Raw genomic sequence first — 21738 nt, forward strand, 5'->3', positions numbered from 1 at the left:
ACCGTGACATTAGTCTACTAAATTGCTGCTCTATCTAAATGTAATTTGTGATTTAAAGAGAGTATCAAGTTTGAGTAGGCTTAATTTTGAGTTAATTAATTATTCCATCACCATAGTTAATTTTCAAGATTCACTTTTCTCTATCCCTTTTAGGAGATCTTGGGACGTGGGAAAAGATGCCCCTGTCATCCAGGATGAACAGACATCCCGAAAACTAATGAAACTTCTGCAATGGCTTTCCTTCTTTATTGTTGCCCTTCTTGTATTTGCTCTTGCCATAGTTAGTAAGGTAAGATGTTTTGGTTTAAGGAAGGATTTTTTTTTAATTTTTTTAATTTGCAACGAGAAAACTATTGGTAACACTTTACATTTAAGGAGCCTTTAAGAGGATTGCAAAGGGTTTAGAATTAGTTGATAACCAGTTAATTATTACATAATATGTAGTTCATATATCATTGAAAATAGTTATACTGTAACTCATAAACACGTAAATTATTGGATTGATTGATTGATTTTATTTGCCAGTAAAAAAAAATACATATACACACAGAACATGCATTTTAAAAACATGACAGAAATAGAACAATAAAGTCAGTGACTTATTTCCAGTGCTTGGTACAACATTTTTACATACATACATTACATACATACATTACATAGATACATTACATAGATACAGACCTGAAAATGGTTCTATTGTTCAGTCTTAGCAAGCTTTTGACATTGTTTTTAAATGAAGTTATGGTCAGTATAGCTTTAAGTTGTTGTGGTAGTTTGTTGCAATCAAAAGCACCGGTATATAAAAAAGGTGTTTTTACCATTGTCATTATCATTCTCTGGCTCTGGTGTTGTATTGGTGGACATCTCTAATAAAAGTAATTTGATAGGTACCTGGGGGCTGAGTCAGTAATAATGATGTGTTTCATACCAAGTTGGATTAATACATCTCTTATCTCTACAGATAGCCAGCCTAACTGATTAAAATGCTTGACCTCCTGATGATGGAATTGTCATTTGGGGTGTTTGTCAAGAGTGAGCTTTATGTGCTAAAGCATAACTTTTTGTTAATGATTCATAAACTACGTATTAATTAAATAATAACTGGCTGTACATTACTTATAAAGCGGTCTCACAGATAAATGTCTACACACCACTCACTGAATCTATCCACCTTATTTTATTTCAACTTTATTTTCACAGGAAAGTCATATTGAGATCATGCCTCTTTCACAAGGGAGCACTGCTTCACACAATCTTGTCAGATTACAAAGCTGTGTATTTATTATCTCTGTACATGTTTTTTTTAAACAACTAATTTAAGTCATAAATATCAAGTCTTGAAGATATGAAATTGGGAAAATATTGGTATATCTCTATAATTTTTTGCAGGGATCCTTTCTGCTACTGATAACGCTGTCAAGTAACGCCACCTATACAGTCCCAGCTGACCAAAAGCCATGCGCCCTCCTCGGTGTCAGCTGTGCAGTGATTGGACCAAGTGTCTTGCTCCTCATCAAAAGCCTGTGGAAAATATTATTCAAAGACTCAGAGAAACCGTCAAAGAAGACGGTCGTGTGGGTAAGCACCAGGTGTTCAAAAATAACATTATTTATTATTGTTCCCCTAGATAATGACGTATCAGGGACAGATCTGCTAACTTGTTTTGTCTAGGTGAGCAATGGAAACGTAGATTGAGCCAGGTTCATGTAATTTAGTTTGGAAATGGGGATTAGATGCTGCAGGGGAGTGGGGGAGCATAGGAAAATGTTGCCCTTTTAAAACTAAAGGGATAGTGTGCTGGGTTTTTACCGCTATCTTAAACATTTTCTTACCTTGAGAGAGGTTTTGTCAAGTGTGCTTTTGTAAATGACTTTAGGATTACATTTGTATGTTACAATACTGATAATTAGTGAAAACACTGTCGTCAATGAAGTTTTGCCTTAAAATGACAATTCATAGTATGTTATGAAAGGGGAACAGCATCGGATAATCTGTTTTTTGGTTACTGCATGATTCCATATGTGTTATTTCATAGTTTTGATGTCTTCACTATTATACAATGTAGAAAATAGTAAAAACAAAGAAAAACCCTTGAATGAGGGTGGTGTGTCCAAACTTTGACTGGTACTGTATATATATTTCACACATATTCAGTGGTACAAAGTACTTAAGTAAAAATATTTGAAAGTACTACTTAAGTAGTTTTTTGGGGTATGTCACGTCTCCTCCCATTGCTCCCCTCCGGCGCTCTGATTCGCCGGTCTACTATTTAGCCCTGGACTGTTCTGGATGATATTGTGTGTGATTGTTAAGCTTCGTGTCGTTTACGCTAGCTTTGTTGTTTCTCTTGCTTATTGTTAAGTAAACATTGACCTTGTTAATTCCTGTGTCTGCGTCCTGCCTCTTCGTATACTCAGTACGCGTCACAGAATTACACACCAAACAAAAATGGATGCAGCAGGAGTTTCCCAGTGCCTCGACCAGCACCAGCAGCAGCTTGCCCAGTTGAACGCCGCCATGCAGGAAGCGCTCCAAACTCTGCATAATCTGCCCAGCGCTCCGGTTCCACCTCAGGGAGCGGCGAGTGCCCCCAATCCACCTGTTCCTGTACTATCACCCACTCCTGCGGGAACCCTCGCCCTACCGGAGCGCTATGACGGTAAAACTACTAAATGTAGCAGCTTCCTGCTACAGGTTTCCCTTTATCTGGTGCTTCAGCCTGGGGCATATCCATCTGACCAAGCCAGGATAGCGCTGGTGATTTCACTTCTTAAAGGAAAGGTGCTGGATTGGGCCACGGCAGTCTGGGAAGGAGAGGAGGCAGTGGCACTTCCCTACCCCCACCTTCCTCGCTAGATTCAGGGCGGTGTTTGATCATCCCACGGAGGGAAAGGATGGGGATGAGCGTCTCCTCCATCTCCAACAGAGAGAGGGGCCCACGTCCGAGTACGCTCTGAGCTTTCGCACGGTGGCGGCATCTTCCGGCTGGAATGAGCGTGCTCTGCGCACGGCCTTCAGGAGAGGCTTACGGGAGGACATCAAGACGGAACTCGCATGTCGGGACAACGAGATGGACCTTGATACCCTCATCACCATGTCCATCCGTCTTGACGACATGTTGAGAGAGAGACGGCATTCCCAACACCTCCCGGAGCCTCGACGCTCACCCCATCTGAGCTATGGAAGCCGCCCTGCTTCCGAGTCCTCACCCATGGAGGTGGGCAGCAGCCCCTACACCTCCTGGCGGCTCCCTATCTAGGCGGTATGACTCCCGTCGCCGCTCCGTGAGTGTTACGTCAGCTCCTATCACAAAACCATAGTTTTTAGTTCCCGTAACGGTGACAGGTTATTCCTTCTCTTCCATTTCTACCGCAATGATAGATTCCGATCAGCGGGGGAACCTTATAGATAGGGAGCTGGTCTCTGAATGGGGGTTGCCCACCGTGCCACTGCCATCTCCGCTACATGTCACTTCACTGGACAATAAACCCCTTGGATCAGGCACCATTTTCGCTCGTCAATCTCCCCATCACCATTCCCACACTACCGGAGCACCACGAGGAGCTGTCATTCCACATCGTCACGTCACCCCTTCACCGGATCGTCTTGGGATTGCCCTGGCTCAGAATACACAACCCCATCATCAATTGGAGCACCAAGAAGATCACAGCCTGGTCCACCTCATGCCGGAAGACCTGCCTGCCGGTGGTTTGTTGTTCCACGTCAGTGGAGAGTCCGGAGTCCGCCCTCCGGCCCAAAATTCCACATGAGTACGCAGATCTCTCCGATGTCTTCTCTTCATTAAAGGCTACGTGTTTCCCTCCTCACAGGCCCTGGGACTGCGCCATTGACCTGCTGGAGGGACAACCCCCCCCCTCCCCCTCTCCCCCGGACGCGCGGCTCCAGCCGCTGGATGTCGCGGCCAGGAGGACGACCCGGTCAGGGCGGCGAAAGTCCCGAATTAGGTTGGGGTCCAGAACGCCCCCAGCCGGAACACAGCTCCTCTCCTTAGGACCATAACCCTCCCAGTCCACCAGGTAATGGAGCCGTACCCCACGGAACCTGGAGTCCAGAAGGTCCCTCACCGCATACGCCGGACTCTCGTCAATGTCCAGGGGCGGAGGAGGCGTACCCCGGGGGACGGCATCCGCCAGAGGACCAGGAACCACTGGCCTGAGGAGAGACACATGAAAAGTGGGGGAGACACGTGAGGGGGAAGAAGCAGCCGGTATGATACCTAATTTATCCGCCGGAGGACCTTAAATGGCCCCGGAGGGGCCGCCACCAGGCGGATGTCTTCGTCCACATTCAAACGACAGGTGCAACGATGAGAGACGAGTGCAGGATAGGACCCCCCCAGATCCTTATTTTCTCCGGTATGGTGCATCCTGGAGAGTGCGTCGGCCTTCACATTCTGGGATCCTGGACGGTAGGACAGAATGAATTGGAAGCGAGTAAGAAATTGGGCCCACCTGGCTTGCCGAGAGTTCATCCGTTTCGCTGCCCGTATGTGCTCCAAATTCCGGTGGTCAGTAAGAATCCGGAATGGATGGACTGCACCCTCCAGCCAGTGTCTCCATTCCTCCAGAGCGAGGACCACCGCCAACAGCTCCCTGTCTCCAACTCCATAGTTCCTCTCTGCGGGGGTACGTTTTTTTGAGAAAAAGGCACAGGGATACATTTTCTCTGGCTTACCGTGCCGCTGGGAGAGGAACACACCCATGCCCTCCTCCGATGCGTCCACCTCCAGGATGAAAGGACGAGATGGATCTGGGTGTTTTAGGATGGAGAACCTCTCCTTCAGCCTCTTGAAGGCAGCGTCAGCCTCAGGGTTCCAGGCCAGCTTCTGAGGCCCACCCTTAAGGAGAGAGGTGAGCGGGGCGGCTATGGAGCTGAAGGACCTGATGAAACGCCGGTAGAAATTAGTGAAGCCCAGGAAGCTCTGTAGGCCCTTGATGGTGGTGGGAACTGGCTGTGACCTGACGGCGTCCGTCTTCACTCCTTCCATGAACACACCCTGAGGACTGATCCGGTATCCCAGGAAGGAGATGGCCTGTTGGTGGAATTCGCATTTCTCCCCTTTCACCAACAGGCTGTGTTCCCGGAGGTGGAGTAGGACAGCTCGGACGTCCCTGACGTGCTCCTCGAATGTAGCCGAGTAGATCAGGATATTGTCGATGTACACCACCACCTGTCTACTCAGCATGTCCCGGAACATGTCATTGACGAAGGACTGGAACACAGAAGGTGCGTTGGCGAGGCCGTAGGGCATGACGCAGTATTTATAGTGGCTTGAGGTAGTGCTGAATGCCATCTTCCACTCGTCTCCTTCCCGGATTCAGTTCAGGTTGTAGGCACTCCTCAAGTCCAACTTGGTAAAGTGCTGGGCCCCTCGTAATTTCTCGGGGGGGTACTGTCACGTCTCCTCCCGTTGCTCCCCTCCGGTGCTCTGATTCGCCAGGCTACTGAGCCACCCATCTGAGCCCAACACCTCGGTAACACCGGAATGGAAACCCAACAAACCCTAATCACCTCCAGCGCACCTGCACCTTATCTCATCAGCACCCCTCTTTAGCCCTGGACTGTTCTGGATGATGTTGTGTGTGATTGTTAAGCTTCGTGTCGTTTACGCTATCTTTGTTGTTTCTCTTGCTTATTGTTAAGTAAACCTTGACCTTGTTAATTCCTGCGTCCTGCCTCTTCGTATACTCAGTACGTGTCACAGGGTATCTGTACTTTACTTTACTATTTACATTTTTGACAACTTTTACTTCACTACATTCCTAAAGAAAAGATTGTACTTTTTACTCCATACATTTTCCCTGACACCTAAAAGTACTCGTTACATTTTGAATGCTTAGCAGCACATGAAAATGGTCCAATTCACACACTTATCAACAGAACATCCCTGGTCATCCGTACTGCCTCTGATCTGGCGGACTCATTAAACACACATTTACATTTTAGTCATTTAGCAGACGCTCTTATCCAGAGCGACTTACAGGAGCAATTAGGGTTTTGCTCAATTAGGTACCTTGCTCAAGGGCACATCGACAGATTTTTCACCTAGTCGGCTCGGGGATTAGAACCAGCGACCTTTCGGTTACTGGCACAACGCTCTTAGCCACTAAGCTACCTGCCGCCCCATACTTCATTAGTAAATTATGTCTAATTGTTGGAGTGTGCCCCTGACTATCCGTAAATTAAAAAAAACAAGAAAATGGTGCCGTCTGGTTTGCTTAATGTAAGGAATTTGAAATGATTTATACTTTCACTTTTACTTTTGATACTTAAGTACATTTTAGTGTCTACATTTACTTTTGATACTAAAGTATATTTAAAACCAAATACTTTTAGACTTTTACTCAAGCAGTATTTTACTGGGTGACTGTCACTTTTACTTGAGTCATTTTCTGTTAAGGTATCTTTACTTTTACTTAAGTGCACATATTTAACCTAATTATTTGGGTAGGCACAAAACTACCTCCATACTTCCATTCATTTTTAAAATATGGTACCAGTTACCTTCAGACGAGTCTCGTAGGCAAAAACCGTTCGGAAGCTACAGAAGTTTTCATGAGAAGACCGATTTTCGGGATGTCTCATGGTCTGACAAATACCGCTCTAGCTCTGGCACCTTTCACTGCAGATGCGTAAGTGTAATATCGGTGTATGCGGTGGATTGAGACGCATCCAAAAACAGAACTGTATCTCTAGCTTAAACTGACTTTTTATGGGAATTGTTTTATTATGCTAATTTAAAAATATGCGGGGTGCGGACATCGACGTTAGGGAGTTAAGGCCAGATCGTTGTGTTTCCTTTTTATTTAATGAACAGTATGGGTTATTTTATATTAGTTTCCCTTCATCCTTTAGCATTCCATTTGCTTGCATTTAATTGATACTATTGTAATTCTGATAATGTAACATTTTCCAGGTACTGTGTGTCGAATTCCTGGTGGCAATGGGGACAGCGGATCTCACCATCATTGCCATGCCATTCTTCGGCATCATGACCAATGTGATGATGCTGAACAGCGTCAGCATCCTGTCCTCTGTCTTCCAGGTGGGCGCTCAGTGCGTTGCGAGGGAGAGGAAACGATTCATAGTGCCCCCAATCATCTCAATAGTCCTCATACTGTCAGGCTACGTGCTCTTCATCCTCAGTTACCTGCTGTTGAAAGAAGATAGGGGGATGAACGTCTGGATCGGACTGGCAATAGTGGGGACCATCTTTGTCTCGCTGAACTGGTGGGAGAACTACTGCACCCTCTTCAAAATCTCCTTCCTGAACAGTATATCCGAAGACATAGCGAGATCCAGGAATGTGGTGAACATCCTTTCCAGTCTGGTCCGGATTCTGGTCACTGCAGCCGTGGTGGGGGCATACGTCCCTCTGTCTGACAGAGTCTGGTCATCGGTGACATCAGTTCCAGAGAATGTGGGGTTGGTGATCCTGATCTTGGTGGCCATCCAGATAGTGTCCTCCGCTCTGTGCCATTGGTTCGTGGTGGTGGCCTGCAAAATGCACGCCATGCGGCGAAGCTTCCTGTTACCCATGTACCTGGCCTCCTTAGGTGTTCTGGCAACGTTCGTAGCTCCTGTCATTATCTTCTTCCAGAACTCAAGTGACCCCAGAGGCGCTAACTACACCATCACAGAGTACTGCGATGACATCACATATGGCAGGGGCCTAAGCGGCGATACTGTCTGGTTTGAAAGGCTAGTCAGGGACATCACCCATACCCTCTGTCCCCAGGACATGACCAACCTAACAGAAATGGGCCTCTTGGGAGGCTCTGCACTCTGCTGGTGGTTGGGTTGGATGCTGTGTACTATGTACATCTGGACCCTCCGGCTTCAGCGCATCGAGAGGACCCAGGATCTGTTTGTGCGGAGGATATACGAGGGGGCCTTTCTGGAACAGTCCATACTGCTCAACACACGTTTTGAGATTCAGAGGAAGAAAAAATTGTAAGATTATTGTAAATTCTGTGGAGGGTGGGAGAGTTTTGTATGTATGTGCATGAGAGAGAGTGCCAAATTACGATTCTAACGTTTCCTCCCGCCACAGGCAAACTGACCCAGTCACAGTGTACCTGTGTGCAACAATGTGGCATGAGAACTATGACGAAATGACGAAAATGATCATCTCAATGTTCAGGTACAGTCTGACGTTTTTACATGATTTAGAACGACACAATTGGCAGAGTTAGCAGCTTTTTAATGCAAATTGTGTGTTTTTTATTTGTTTCTTTACCAGGCTGGACAAATACAGGCCAAGGAATAACCCCACCAATGATGTGAGCTTCGAGTCCCACATTTACTTTGATGATGCTTTTAAAGATGTGAAAGGTAGTAAAGAACGACATGTGAACGAATATGCAGAGGACCTGGTGGAGGTTATCCGAGAGGTTTACAAGTAAGCAGTGCAAAAAATTGTCACAAATGATGATCCAATATACACAGAATTAACTGCGTATATACTTCATGTAATGTAAAATCTGTAAAGAAATTAATACATGATATGTATGATATCATAATATAAATGTACTAGAAAAAACGAGACATTTATCAATAAGAAGGAAAAAAATTAAGAAACCACATATTCCCCTGAAAACCACCAGGGGATGCTCTGCCCACATTCTCCACCATTTGTAACAAATCGCCATGAATGTGGTTGTTCGTTGAAGTGTGTGCCTAACAAAAAACTCGAGGAGAACTGGAATGATGTCCAAACTAATGATGTTAAAAACTTTTACGCAATCAGGAATGTAATTTCTGTACAAGTAGAAATAAAAACACATGGGCAGTGGGGAAAAACATTTTTTAAAAAGCGTAAAAAGTTTGGTCTAAAGTAAGCATAAAAACCTAATGGGACTTTCCATGACAATGTCATCAGGGTAAATGGTCACTTCAGGGAACGCGCACAGTGGACATCTCCTCTGATCGTAGACAGGTGCTGGATTGAGGCCAAGGGGCATCTGGTGTAGTGAAAAATACTTGAATGCGTCAAAGCAGTGAGTTTGGTCCCTACTGCTGGGGTGCTCAGTGTGCTAATGTAACTCAGTCCCAGCACTGCTAACTCAGTGTACACTGCAGAAATAACAGTACAGGTGAGAATAATGATGTACACCAACTTTCCCTCATTTCAACCTTTGAACCTCAGTAGCTTCAACAAGGAGGATTCATGCATCTTCAGAGAGAACCCACCCCTCCCATGCCAGAGGATCCTGCACACCCCTTACGGAGGTCGACTGGAGTACACTCTCCCTTATGGCAACCTGCTGATGGTGCACTTTAAGGACAAGCTACTGATCCGCCACAAGAAGAGATGGTCTCAGGTGAGACAATGCTGTCAATATACAGTTTACAATGTGTTTGTGAAAGGTCTAACACTATTTCATCTTTGATAGTACAATCATGAAGCTATGAATAAAAGTTGGAAATAAAGTTGGATGATGAAGTTGGATTAGACATGAAACCATAGACTTGATTAGTTCACTCACTGTTGCAGATTATGTACTTGTACTACATTCTCGGCTGGCGCCTCACCAGGAAGTATTTCAAGAAGTTTGAGCTGGGTGAAGGTGAGAGCAAGCTGAGGGAAACGATGATGGTAAGCAACACAAACAATACACAATTACTCCTTCTATTTCTAGCATCCATACTTGTTTAAATTGTTAAAATATTCTTATGTAGTAAACGGGACTGATACTTTGGATTTTGTTAGAAAGAGAAGGACAATACCTACCTCCTGGCTTTGGATGGGGATACAGACTTCCAGCCCTCTGCTGTAATGCTCCTGATAGATCGACTGAAACGTTATCCACATGTGGGTGCGGCATGTGGGAGGATTCACCCGACAGGCACAGGTATGAATTGTAATAAGAATCAAATGATTGTTAGGGAGATGTCCTATCTAATAGACAGCCACAACTGAACAATGTACCCGGACCATTTTTTGGATTTAATTGTTAATTGGATGTACTCACCAACCAAGACTATTTAAGTTTAAGTTAGAGCACAATGGTACCATATTTTTTTCACTATATGTACCCGGCCCTAAAAACAATATTGTATGTGAACACTATATGTACAGTTAGGGTTTAATTTACATAATTTATGGCCACTATTATACAGATATCTACTCAGGTCCTATGGTCAAATGGAATAAAATGTGTTTAAAGTACATTTAAAATCATAACTTTTTACAATATAGCAATAGAGATAAAAGACAAGAATAAGTCCTATGGTGTGCTATCAAACGTTGGATCATTCTGTTATATTGCCCCAGGTCCTATGGTGTGCTATCAAACGTCGGATCATTCTGTTATATTGTTCCAGGTCCTATGGTGTGCTATCAAACGTCGGATCATTCTGTTATATTGTTCCAGATCCTATGGTGTGCTATCAAACGTCGGATCATTCTGTTATATTGCCCCAGGTCCTATGGTGTGCTATCAAACGTCGGATCATTCTGTTATATTGTCCCAGGTCCTATGGTGTGCTATCAAACGTCAGATCATTCTGTTATATTGCCCCAGGTCCTATGGTGTGCTATCAAACGTCGGATCATTCTGTTATATTGCCCCAGGTCCTATGGTGTGCTATCAAACGTCGGATCATTCTGTTATATTGCCCCAGGTCCTATGGTATGGTATCAGAAGTTTGAGTATGCGGTGGGCCACTGGCTTCAGAAGACTGCAGAGCACGTGTTTGGTTGCGTGCTCTGCAGCCCCGGCTGCTTCAGTCTGTTCAGGGGCGCAGCCCTCATGGACGACAACGTCATGAAGAGATACACCACTAAGTCCACAGAGGCTAGCCACTACATACAGTACGATCAAGGTAAATCTTTATTCCTGGACAACACTCACTCGAAGAACACAGCCACTTCTCTGTGCAGTACTCTATTGTCTACAGTACCTCCCTCTGCTCTGTCACAGGTGAAGACCGCTGGCTGTGCACTCTCCTGCTGCAGCAGGGCTGGAGGGTGGAGTACAACGCCCTGTCCGATGCCTACACCAACGCCCCCCAAGACTTCAAGGAGTTCTATAACCAGCGGCGGCGCTGGGGGCCCTCTACCATGGCCAACACCATCGATCTGCTGGGCTCAGGGTCTCTGACCTCCCAGAGGAACAGCTCCATCTCCAAACCCTTCATCCTCTACCAGATTCTCAGCATGGTTGCCTCCATCCTAGGCCCGGCCGCAATCTGCCTAATGATCTCAGGTATCCTGCCTGTCAGGGGCCTCATACAGCTCAAGCTTTGGGGTAGTTTGTTGTTGGAATGTAACAGGAAACAAACATGTTGTAAACTGAAGGAAGATGATTATTGTTCATAATAATTCTGGTCCTCTCCCTTTTTCAGGAAGCTTGTCGTTCATACTGGACATCGATCCCAACACCGCTCTGTTCCTTGCAACAGCGCCCCCTGTGGTGTACCTGTTGCTGTGCTTCAAGCTGAAATCGGACACACAGATCGCCATAGCAGCCGTCATGAGCGTCTTGTACGCTTTCCTCATGATAGGAACCGCTTTGTCCATCATAAGTAAATGATGACAATAAACTTAATCTCAATCAACACAAAGCAGAACCTCAAGAATACAAACCTCAGAGTTACATACTGCTTTCTCTGTCATTATGTTAACTATCTCTGTTAATCTCAGGTGCTATGGTTGAGCAGCAGACCATTTGGATTCCTAGCGGCCTGTTTATCATAGGCCTGGTGCTGATGAACATCATCACAGCAGCGCTCCACCCCAAGGAGTTCCATCTGGTCATCTACGGCCTCCTCTACTTCATCTCTATCCCCAGTGGCTACCTCCTGCTGACCATCTACTCAATGGTCAACTTGAACAATGTGTCCTGGGGCACTCGGGAGACAGGTGGCCAAATCGCTGCAACACCACCAGCCAAGGCCATCACACAGCGCATCCTACAGGCCAAGTGCTGCAAGTTTCTCTGCTGGGACAGTGGCAAAGTTGCAGACCAGAATGACCAGGTGCCAAAAACTGTTGTGATGGCTGATAAGCCAAAGGTGAACCATGATCTGACCTCTCAGGACAATAACAGGTAATTACATTTTGAGTGTCTGAAGTGTTAATATGATCTCACCACTTCTGTGTAAACCCCAAGCATAGTATTTGGATCTGTATTTGTTCTAAGCATAACTCCAATGTTCAAAGTGAAATACTTGTCAGAACCCCAATTTGTGCAAGTCCTTATACTCCAAGGCTTCCACAAGGCTCAGTTTCGGGAGTGTTTTATGATTTGCATATACAAAATATAACATCTAACTTAGTTTAAATCTTTCTCTTAAAATGTGTCTTTTTCATTTTCTCCTCTTTTGATGTGTGTATTGAGACAGTTGTGTGGAATGCACACCAAATAATGTTGGATTTCTTTCAATCTAGGATTGTGGAAATCCGTTCTCATCAGTATACTGAACAAAGTGAGTATATTTTTTTATAGATCTATTACAATCTTTCCACTGTGTGAATTTAAGATAAAGACATTAAAATATTATCTTACAAAGTGACACACACATTTAGATTTCACCTAGTAACCTTTAATATGCACACTGTGTTAACTATGTCCCTTCTTCTTTGTGCTGGTACTGATACTCCCTGTATATACAGTTGAAGTTTACAGTTGAAGTCGGAGGTTTACATACACCTTAGCCAAATACCTTTAAACACAGTTTTTCACAATTCCTGACATTTAATCCTAGTAAAAATTCCCTTTCTTAGGTCAGTTAGGATCACCACTTTATTTTAAGAATGTGAAATGTCAGAATAATAGTAAAGAGAATGATTTATTTCAGCTTTTATTCATTTCATCACATTCCCAGTGGGTCAGAAGTTTACATACACTCAATTAGTATTTGGTAGCATTGCCTTTAAATTGTTTAACTTGGGTCAAACGTTTCGGGTAGCCTTCCAGAAGCTTCCCACAATAAGTTGGGTGAATTTTGGCCCATTCCTCCTGACAGAGCTGGTGTAACTGAGTCAGGTTTGTAGGCCTCCTTGCTCGCACACACTTTTTCAGTTCTGCCCACACATTTTCTATAGGATTGAGGTCAGGGCTTTGTGATGGCCACTCCAATACCTTGACTTTGTTGTCCTTAAGCCATTTTGCCACAACTTTGGAAGCATGCTTGGGGTCATTGTTCATTTGGAAGAACTATTTGCGACCAAGCTTTAACTTCCTGACTGATGTCTTGAGATGTTGTTTCAATATATCCACATAATTGTCCTTCCTCATGATGCCATCTATTTTGTGAAGTGCACCAGTCCCTCCTGCAGCAAAGCACCCCCACAGCATGATGCTGCCACCCCCGTGCTTCACGATTGGGATGGTGTTCTTCGGCTTGCAAATGCACCCCCTTTTTCCTCCAAACATTACGATGGTCATTGTGGCCAAACAGTTCTATTTTTGTTTCATCAGACCAGAGGACATTTCTCCAAAAAGTACGATCTTTGTCCCCATGTGCAGTTGCAAACCGTAGTTTGGCTTTTTTATGGCGGTTTTGGAGCAGTGGCTTCTTCCTTGCTGAGCGGCCTTTCAGTTTATGTCGATATAGGGCTTGTTTTACTGTGGATATAGATACTTTTGTATCCGTTTCCTCCAGCATCTTCACAAGGTCCTTTGCTGTTGTTCTGGGATTGATTTGCACTTTCCACACCAAAGTACGTTCATCTCTAGGAGACAGAACGCGTCTCCTTCCTGAACAGTATGACGGCTGCGTGGTCCCATGGTGTTTATACTTGCGTACTATTGTTTGTACAGATGAACGTGGTACCTTCAGGCATTTGGAAATTGCTCCCAAGGATGAACCAGACTTGTGGAGGTCTAAAAAAAAAAATCTGAATTCTTGGCTGATTTCTTTTCATTTTCTGATGATGTCAAGCAAAGAGGCACTGAGTTTGAAGGTAGGCCTTGAAATAAATCCACAGGTACACCTCCAATTGACTCAAATGATGTCAATTAGCCTAATCAGAAGCTTCTAAAGCCATGACATCATTTTTTGGAATTTTCCAAGCTGTTTAAAGGCACAGTCAACTTAGTGTATGTAAACTTCTGACCCACTGGAATTGTGATATAGTGAATAATGATAATCTGTCTGTAAACAATTGTTGGAAAAATTACTTGTGTCATGCACAAAGTAGATGTCCTAACCGACTTGCCAAAACTATAGTATGTTAACAAGAAATTTTAATTTTAACGAGTTTTAATGACTACAACCTAAGTGAATGTAAACTTCCGACTTCAACTGTAGCTCCATTCTTGTGTATTTTATTTGATTCCTCGTGTTAGTTACTATTTTATTTTATTTTATAATTTTTTTAACTGCATTGTTGGAAAAGGTTCGTCAGCAAGCATTTCACTGTCATAAAGTCTACACCAGTTGTATTCGGCGCATGTGATCAATAAGATTTTATTTGATTCTTTGTATCTACAGACTGGGTAACACAACTGCAGAATAAGTCCTATGGCTTCCCTCTAAATGAAGATTTTCTTGTGAAGGTAGAGTGTTCTTATTCTATGTCTAACATAATATGATGGTATTCCTGAATAACATTAAAGTAACAAGATGCATTTACAGGCCTACATATACATATAGATTATGGGGATAAAGTAGACTAATTGTCTAACCACTCCAGATTGTTGTTATATCCAGAATCACATACAGTGGGGAAAAAAAGTATTTAGTCAGCCACCAATTGTGCAAGTTCTCCCACTTAAAAAGATGAGAGAGGCCTGTAATTTTCATCATAGGTACACGTCAACTATGACAGACAAATTAAGAAAAAAAAATCCAGAAAATCACACTGTAGGATTTTTAATGAATTTATTTGCAAATGATGGTGGAAAATAAGTATTTGGTCACCTACAAACAAGCAAGATTTCTGGCTCTCACAGACCTGTAACTTCTTCTTTAAGAGGCTCCTCTGTCCTCCACTCGTTACCTGTATTAATAGCACCTGTTTGAACTTGTTATCAGTATAAAAGACACCTGTCCACAACCTCAAACAGTCACACTCCAAACTCCACTATGGCCAAGACCAAAGAGCTGTCAAAGGACACCAGAAACAAAATTGTAGACCTGCACCAGGCTGGGAAGACTGAATCTGCAATAGGTGAGCAGCTTGGTTTGAAGAAATCAACTGTGGGAGCAATTATTAGGAAATGGAAGACATACAAGACCACTGATAATCTCCCTCGATCTGGGGCTCCACGCAAGATCTCACCCCGTAGGGTCAAAATTATCACAAGAACGGTGAGCAAAAATCCCAGAACCACACAGGGGGACCTAGTGAATGACCTGCAGAGAGCTGGGACCAAAGTAACAAAGCCTACCATCAGTAACACACTACGCCGCCAGGGACTCAAATCCTGCAGTTCCAGACGTGTCCCCCTGCTTAAGCCAGTACATGTCCAGGCCCGTCTGAAGTTTGCTAGAGTGCATTTGGATGATCCAGAAGAGGATTGGGAGAATGTCATATGGTCAGATGAAACCAAAATAGAACTTTTTGGTAAAAACTCAACTCATCGTGTTTGGAGGACAAAGAATGCTGAGTTGCATCCAAAGAACACCATACCTACTGTGAAGCATGGGGGGTGTAAACATCATGCTTTGGGGCTGTTTTTTCTGCAAAGGGACCAGGACGACTGATCCGTGTAAAGGAAAGAATGAATGGGGCCATGTATCGTGAGATTTTGAGTGAAAACCTCCTTCCATCAGCAAGGGCATTGAAGATGAAACGTGGCTGGGTCTTTCAGCATGACAATGATCCCAAACACACTGCCCGGGCAACGAAGGAGTGGCTTCGGAAGAAGCATTTCAAGGTCCTGGAGTGGCCTAGCCAGTCTCCAGATCTCAACCCCATAGAAAATCTTTGAGGGAGTTGAAAGTCCGTATTGCCCAGCGACAGCCCCAAAACATCACTGCTCTAGAGGAGATCTGCATGGAGGAATGGGCCAAAATAGTGTGTGAAAACCTTGTGAAGACTTACAGAAAACGTTTGACCTGTGTCATTGCCAACAAAGGGTATATAACAAAGTATTGAGAAACTTTTGTTATTGACCAAATACTTATTTTCCACCATAATTTGCAAATAAATTCATTAAAAATCCTACAATGTGATTTTCTGGATTTTTTTTTCTTATTTTGTCTGTCATAGTTGACGTGTACCTATGATGAAAATTAAAGGCCTCTCTCATCTTTTTAAGTGGGAGAACTTGCACAATTGGTGGCTGACTAAATACTTTTTTTCCCCACTGTATGTTTGACTGTAGATATCTGACTTAACTATTTAATAAGTGTCTCCTGGTGTGCTTCAGGAAGAGGAGGACTTTTGGAGAGAGCTCCAGAAGGTCTATTTGGAACCTCTGGCTGAGGATAAAGAAAAACAGAAGAAAATCACATATGACCTAAAGGAACTGAGAAATAAGGTATGCTGAATGCATAGCTGTTTTGAGTGGGTGGTGCTGGGGGGGTGGGGGAGAACTCCCCTTTATGATAAAGCATTGCATGCATCTATAATCAGTATATAAACGGAGTTTACCAAACATTAGGAACACCTTCCTAATATTGAGTTGCAACCCCCCTTTTGCCCTCAGAACAGCTTCAATTCGTTGGGGCATGGACTCTAAAAGGTGTCGAAAGCTGCCCACAGGGATGCTGGCCCATGTTCAGTACAATGCTTCCCACAGTTGTGTCAAGTTGGCTGGATGTCCTTTGGGTGGTGGACCATTCTTGATACACATGGGCAACTGTTGAGTGTGAAAAACCCAGTAGCGTTGCAGTTCTTGACACAAACCGGTGCGCCTGGCATCAACTACCAAAGCCACTTAAATATTTTGTCTTGCCCATTCACCCTCTGAATGGCACATATACACAATTCATGTCTCAATTGTCTCAAGGCTTAAAAATCCTTCTTTAACCTGTCTCCTCCCCTTCATCTACACTGATTAAAGTGGATTTAACAAGTGACATCAATAAGGGATCATAACTTTCACCTGGATTCACTTGGTCAATCTGTCATGGAATGTGTTTGTATACTCAGTGTGTATATATATATTATTGGCTACAGTAGGCTAGTAAATAACTTTCCAGTGACACTGACTCACCCAATGATGCGATGAAGCCTAGGCTTCTCACCGGTGATGGCCGGTTAGTGGATAAGCTACTTCGAAAAACATTTATGTCTGCTTTTCGATCAGAATCACTCAAAAGTTGAGAAAAATATTGTTAGCTACTACAGACAAATTAGTCTTCTCTTTTCAGCAGTAGGCATTTGCTTTCCAAACTGAAACTGTATGTTTTTCTTGCGATTGTATTTAGACATTTGTGAAAGGCAAACTGACAGCCGCAACCAACCATAGAAATATAATCTGTAGAAATGCTAGCTATTAAAATCAGTTCAAATAACAACATTAGGGGATTAATCCAAGGCTTAAAAACGAAGGTGTCCATGAATGCTGATGACTCAAGTTTTATATTTTATATGTCTCATTGAAGATCTAGATAACTTTTCTGGCCTCTCTAGACTAAAAGTGTACCATATTACGTATTGAATCTTTAAAAGACAACTTTTACGTTTACCTATAAAATGGGCTGACGGTGAAGTATATAAATAATTACACTGATTAACTCGTTAGTCATATCTCAGTTTACTCATTTACTTATGGCGCAGCCTACTACTTAAGCGAATATTTCGCTTTATCTGGGATGCTAAACCAGACAAGATAAAGCGTGCCTATCTATATAATGAATGCGAGGATACAGAATCAATAGACCGTTTGTTCTGGTATTGCCCTCAGGTAGCCTGTTTCTGGTCTCAGGTTCAGGAATTGCTGAAAAAGCGTAACGTTAATTGAAAATTGACCCTAGAATTAGGATTGTTGGGAGATTTGGAGAGACCTGGTCAGTCAATTATTAATATACTAATACTCTTAGTAAAAGTATCTATCTTCAACTCGCAATCTGTGGATTCTATTCGATTAGATAGATTAAAATTGTGTGTAAAAAAATCGCAACATAGTTCAAAGATACACTGCTCATCGAACGTCTCATTCAAAAATCTTGAATGGTTGAGGGGCAGCTCTCAGGGGGAACTGTGGGGGGATCCTGGATGGTTGGTGGCCTGGCGGTTGGAAGTACAATGTTGGGTGGGGGATCTGTCGATGTGCCCTTGGGCGGGTCGCTTGACCCTGGTTGCTCCTGTGGGTCGCTCTGGATGGGAGCGTCTGCTATAAGACTCAAATGTGATGTAAATGTTGAGCGGCTTCACTGCAGGTAGATTGTATGTTAAATAAATAAATAAATGATATATACAGTACCAGTCAAAATTTTGGACACACCTACTTATTCAAGGGTTTTTCTTTATTTTTACTATTTTCCACATAGTAGAATAATAGTGAAGACAAAGCTGTCATCAAGGCAAATGGTGGCTACTTTGAAGAATCTCAAATATAAAACACTTTTTTTGTGACTACATGATTCCATATGTGTTATTTCATAGTTTTGATGTCTTCACTATTATTTTACAATGTAGAAAATAGTTAAAAAAAAATATATATATATATATATATATATATATATATATATGGCAGTTCCCAATCAAGTCAGGACTGGCAGCCATTGCTAGTGTACCCATGAGTTTAACAATCAAAGTGCCAGGGTTAGAGGTTCCAAAACCCTTCTATGGATTATATGTCTATGGCCACAACGCAACAAGCTATTCTATATTTGGCACCCGCTGCCCAAATTGCAGCCTTTCCAACTGTAAGTGCTAAGCGCTTGTGATAAAACTATTTTTGTGGCTAAATTATGCTCTCTGGTGTAGTATTTCTAATTATTTTATTTATGTCTGTTCAGACTGCAGTAATATAATTTGTGACCGACCGGCTCGATGTCATGTAGCAAAATTGGAAGTGGTGTTTTTTACATTGGATAAAAGTAGAGACTCAGAGCTAGAAAATGGTATATCATACACTACAGCTGAGGAACAATGGGAAAGTAATTCTGCTTTGAAAGTTAATAAACTTGTAACCCCACTTTTGGGGCCCTTGAATGTTTTGGTACACCTGCTGGAGAGCTCTTCTTTATCTACACCCATTCAGCATCATTCACACCCTCTTAAGCCTTAGCCCTACCCATCTCTTTAAGGATTCACATGTGAGGTGATGTGCTACAAAGAGTGACTACTAAAGAGTGACTACTAAAAGACTAAAGGCTGATTTATACTATGTTTATCGTCATGTCTGTAGACAGTTGTCGCAGTGACATCATGAACATTCTATTGTCGTCCGACATCAAACTTGTCGTTATGAAAAAGTATAAACACAAAAATGACACGCTGCATGACATCAGCAGCCTGGTGGTCCAAAATAGCATAACTTGTGTATTTTAACACCAATAACCCATCCGTTTTAAAATTAATTTAGTATATTTCAATCTAGCAAACCAGGGAACTAAAAGCACCTCTCTAAACAATGTTTTGGTTAGTTTTTAACTTAGATGGCTAGCCAGTTCAAATACTGACCATATCATATAGCTTACAACGTCTTAACTTTAGCTAATTTGTATTCATTATTACAGGAAAATAAATTCACAACAAGATCCTTATTTACAAGTTAATGGCGAGCTAATGACAGAAAAAATGCTTACGGTTGTGTCACGGATGCCATGGTTGCCCTTAGTTTGAAGTTGTAATCCGGAGACAGGTGTTTTATACAACAGCTTTCTGTGTGTTCTCTTTTCGACTCCCTCCGCATATTTGCAATCCGATGCCAGAATTCTATCCATCTCATTAGCTATCATACTCTGCTTCCACTGGGCATTCCACTGATTTCAAAACTCGGTCCTCCAGAAAGTGTAGAGCATTAGCTACACTTTTGCAGTTCTTCATGATATCTTTCAAAAACGCCGCGTTAGAAAGGATTACAGTGGGGGGAAAAAGTATTTAGTCAGCCACCAATTGTGCAAGTTCTCCCACTTAAAAAGATGAGAGAGGCCTGTAATTTTCATCATAGGTACACGTCAACTATGATTTTTTATGAATTTATTTGCAAATTATGGTGGAAAATAAGTATTTGGTCAATAACAAAAGTTTCTCAATACTTTGTTATATACCCTTTGTTGGCAATGACACAGGTCAAACGTTTTCTGTAAGTCTTCACAAGGTTTTCACACACTGTTGCTGGTATTTTGGCCCATTCCTCCATGCAGATCTCCTCTAGAACAGTGATGTTTTGGGGCTGTCGCTGGGCAACACGGACTTTCAACTCCCTCCAAAGATTTTCTATGGGGTTGAGATCTGGAGACTGGCTAGGCCACTCCAGGACCTTGAAATGCTTCTTACGAAGCCACTCCTTCGTTGCCCGGGCGGTGTGTTTGGGATCATTGTCATGCTGAAAGACCCAGCCACGTTTCATCTTCAATGCCCTTGCTGATGGAAGGAGGTTTTCACTCAAAATCTCACGATACATGGCCCCATTCATTCTTTCCTTTACACGGATCAGTCGTCCTGGTCCCTTTGCAGAAAAACAGCCCCAAAGCATGATGTTTTCACCCCCATGCTTCACAGTAGGTATGGTGTTCTTTGGATGCAACTCAGCATTCTTTGTCCTCCAAACATGACGAGTTGAGTTTTTACCAAAAAGTTATATTTTGGTTTCATCTGACCATATGACATTCTCCCAATCCTCTTCTGGATCATCCAAATGCACTCTAGCAAACTTCAGACGGGCCTGGACATGTACTGGCTTAAGCAGGGTGACACGTCTGGCACTGCAGGATTTGAGTCCCTGGCGGCGTAGTGTGTTACTGATGGTAGGCTTTGTTACTTTGGTCCCAGCTCTCTGCAGGTCATTCACTAGGTCCCCCCGTGTGGTTCTGGGATTTTTGCTCACCGTTCTTGTGATCATTTTGACCCCACGGGGTGAGATCTTGCGTGGAGCCCCAGATCGAGGGAGATTATCAGTGGTCTTGTATGTCTTCCATTTCCTAATAATTGCTCCCACAGTTGATTTCTTCAAACCAAGCTGCTTACCTATTGCAGATTCAGTCTTCCCAGCCTGGTGCAGGTCTACAATTTTGTTTCTGGTGTCCTTTGACAGCTCTTTGGTCTTGGCCATGGTGGAGTTTGGAGTGTGACTGTTTGAGGTTGTGGACAGGTGTCTTTTATACTGATAACAAGTTCAAACAGGTGCCATTAATACAGGTAACGAGTGGAGGACAGAGGAGCCTCTTAAAGAAGAAGTTACAGGTCTGTGAGAGCCAGAAATCTTGCTTGTTTGTAGGTGACCAAATACTTATTTTCCACCATAATTTGCAAATAAATTCATTAAAAAATCCTACAATGTGATTTTCTGGATTTTTTTCTTCTCAATTTGTCTGTCATAGTTGACGTGTACCTATGATGAAAATTACAGGCCTCTCTCATCTTTTTAAGTGGGAGAACTTGCACAATTGGTGGCTGACTAAATACTTTTTCCCCCCACTGTACCTACACATACTGAGCAGCTCATGTTATAGACAGAAGCGTGTTACATGGCAGACTAATCCAAACTCATCTCTCGGCATGTCCAGCCCATCCATTATCTCAGCCAATGATGGCTAGTTGGAAGGTTCCTGTCTTTTTCCGTGGCTAAACCAACTAGGCTCGTAATTTAACAATTGTATTCGTATTTACAGATGGCATACAAGTTTGTCATTAAATCACATTAA

The sequence above is a fragment of the Coregonus clupeaformis genome, unplaced genomic scaffold (genome assembly GCF_020615455.1).
Source record: "Coregonus clupeaformis isolate EN_2021a unplaced genomic scaffold, ASM2061545v1 scaf1316, whole genome shotgun sequence".
NCBI lineage: Eukaryota > Metazoa > Chordata > Actinopteri > Salmoniformes > Salmonidae > Coregonus > Coregonus clupeaformis.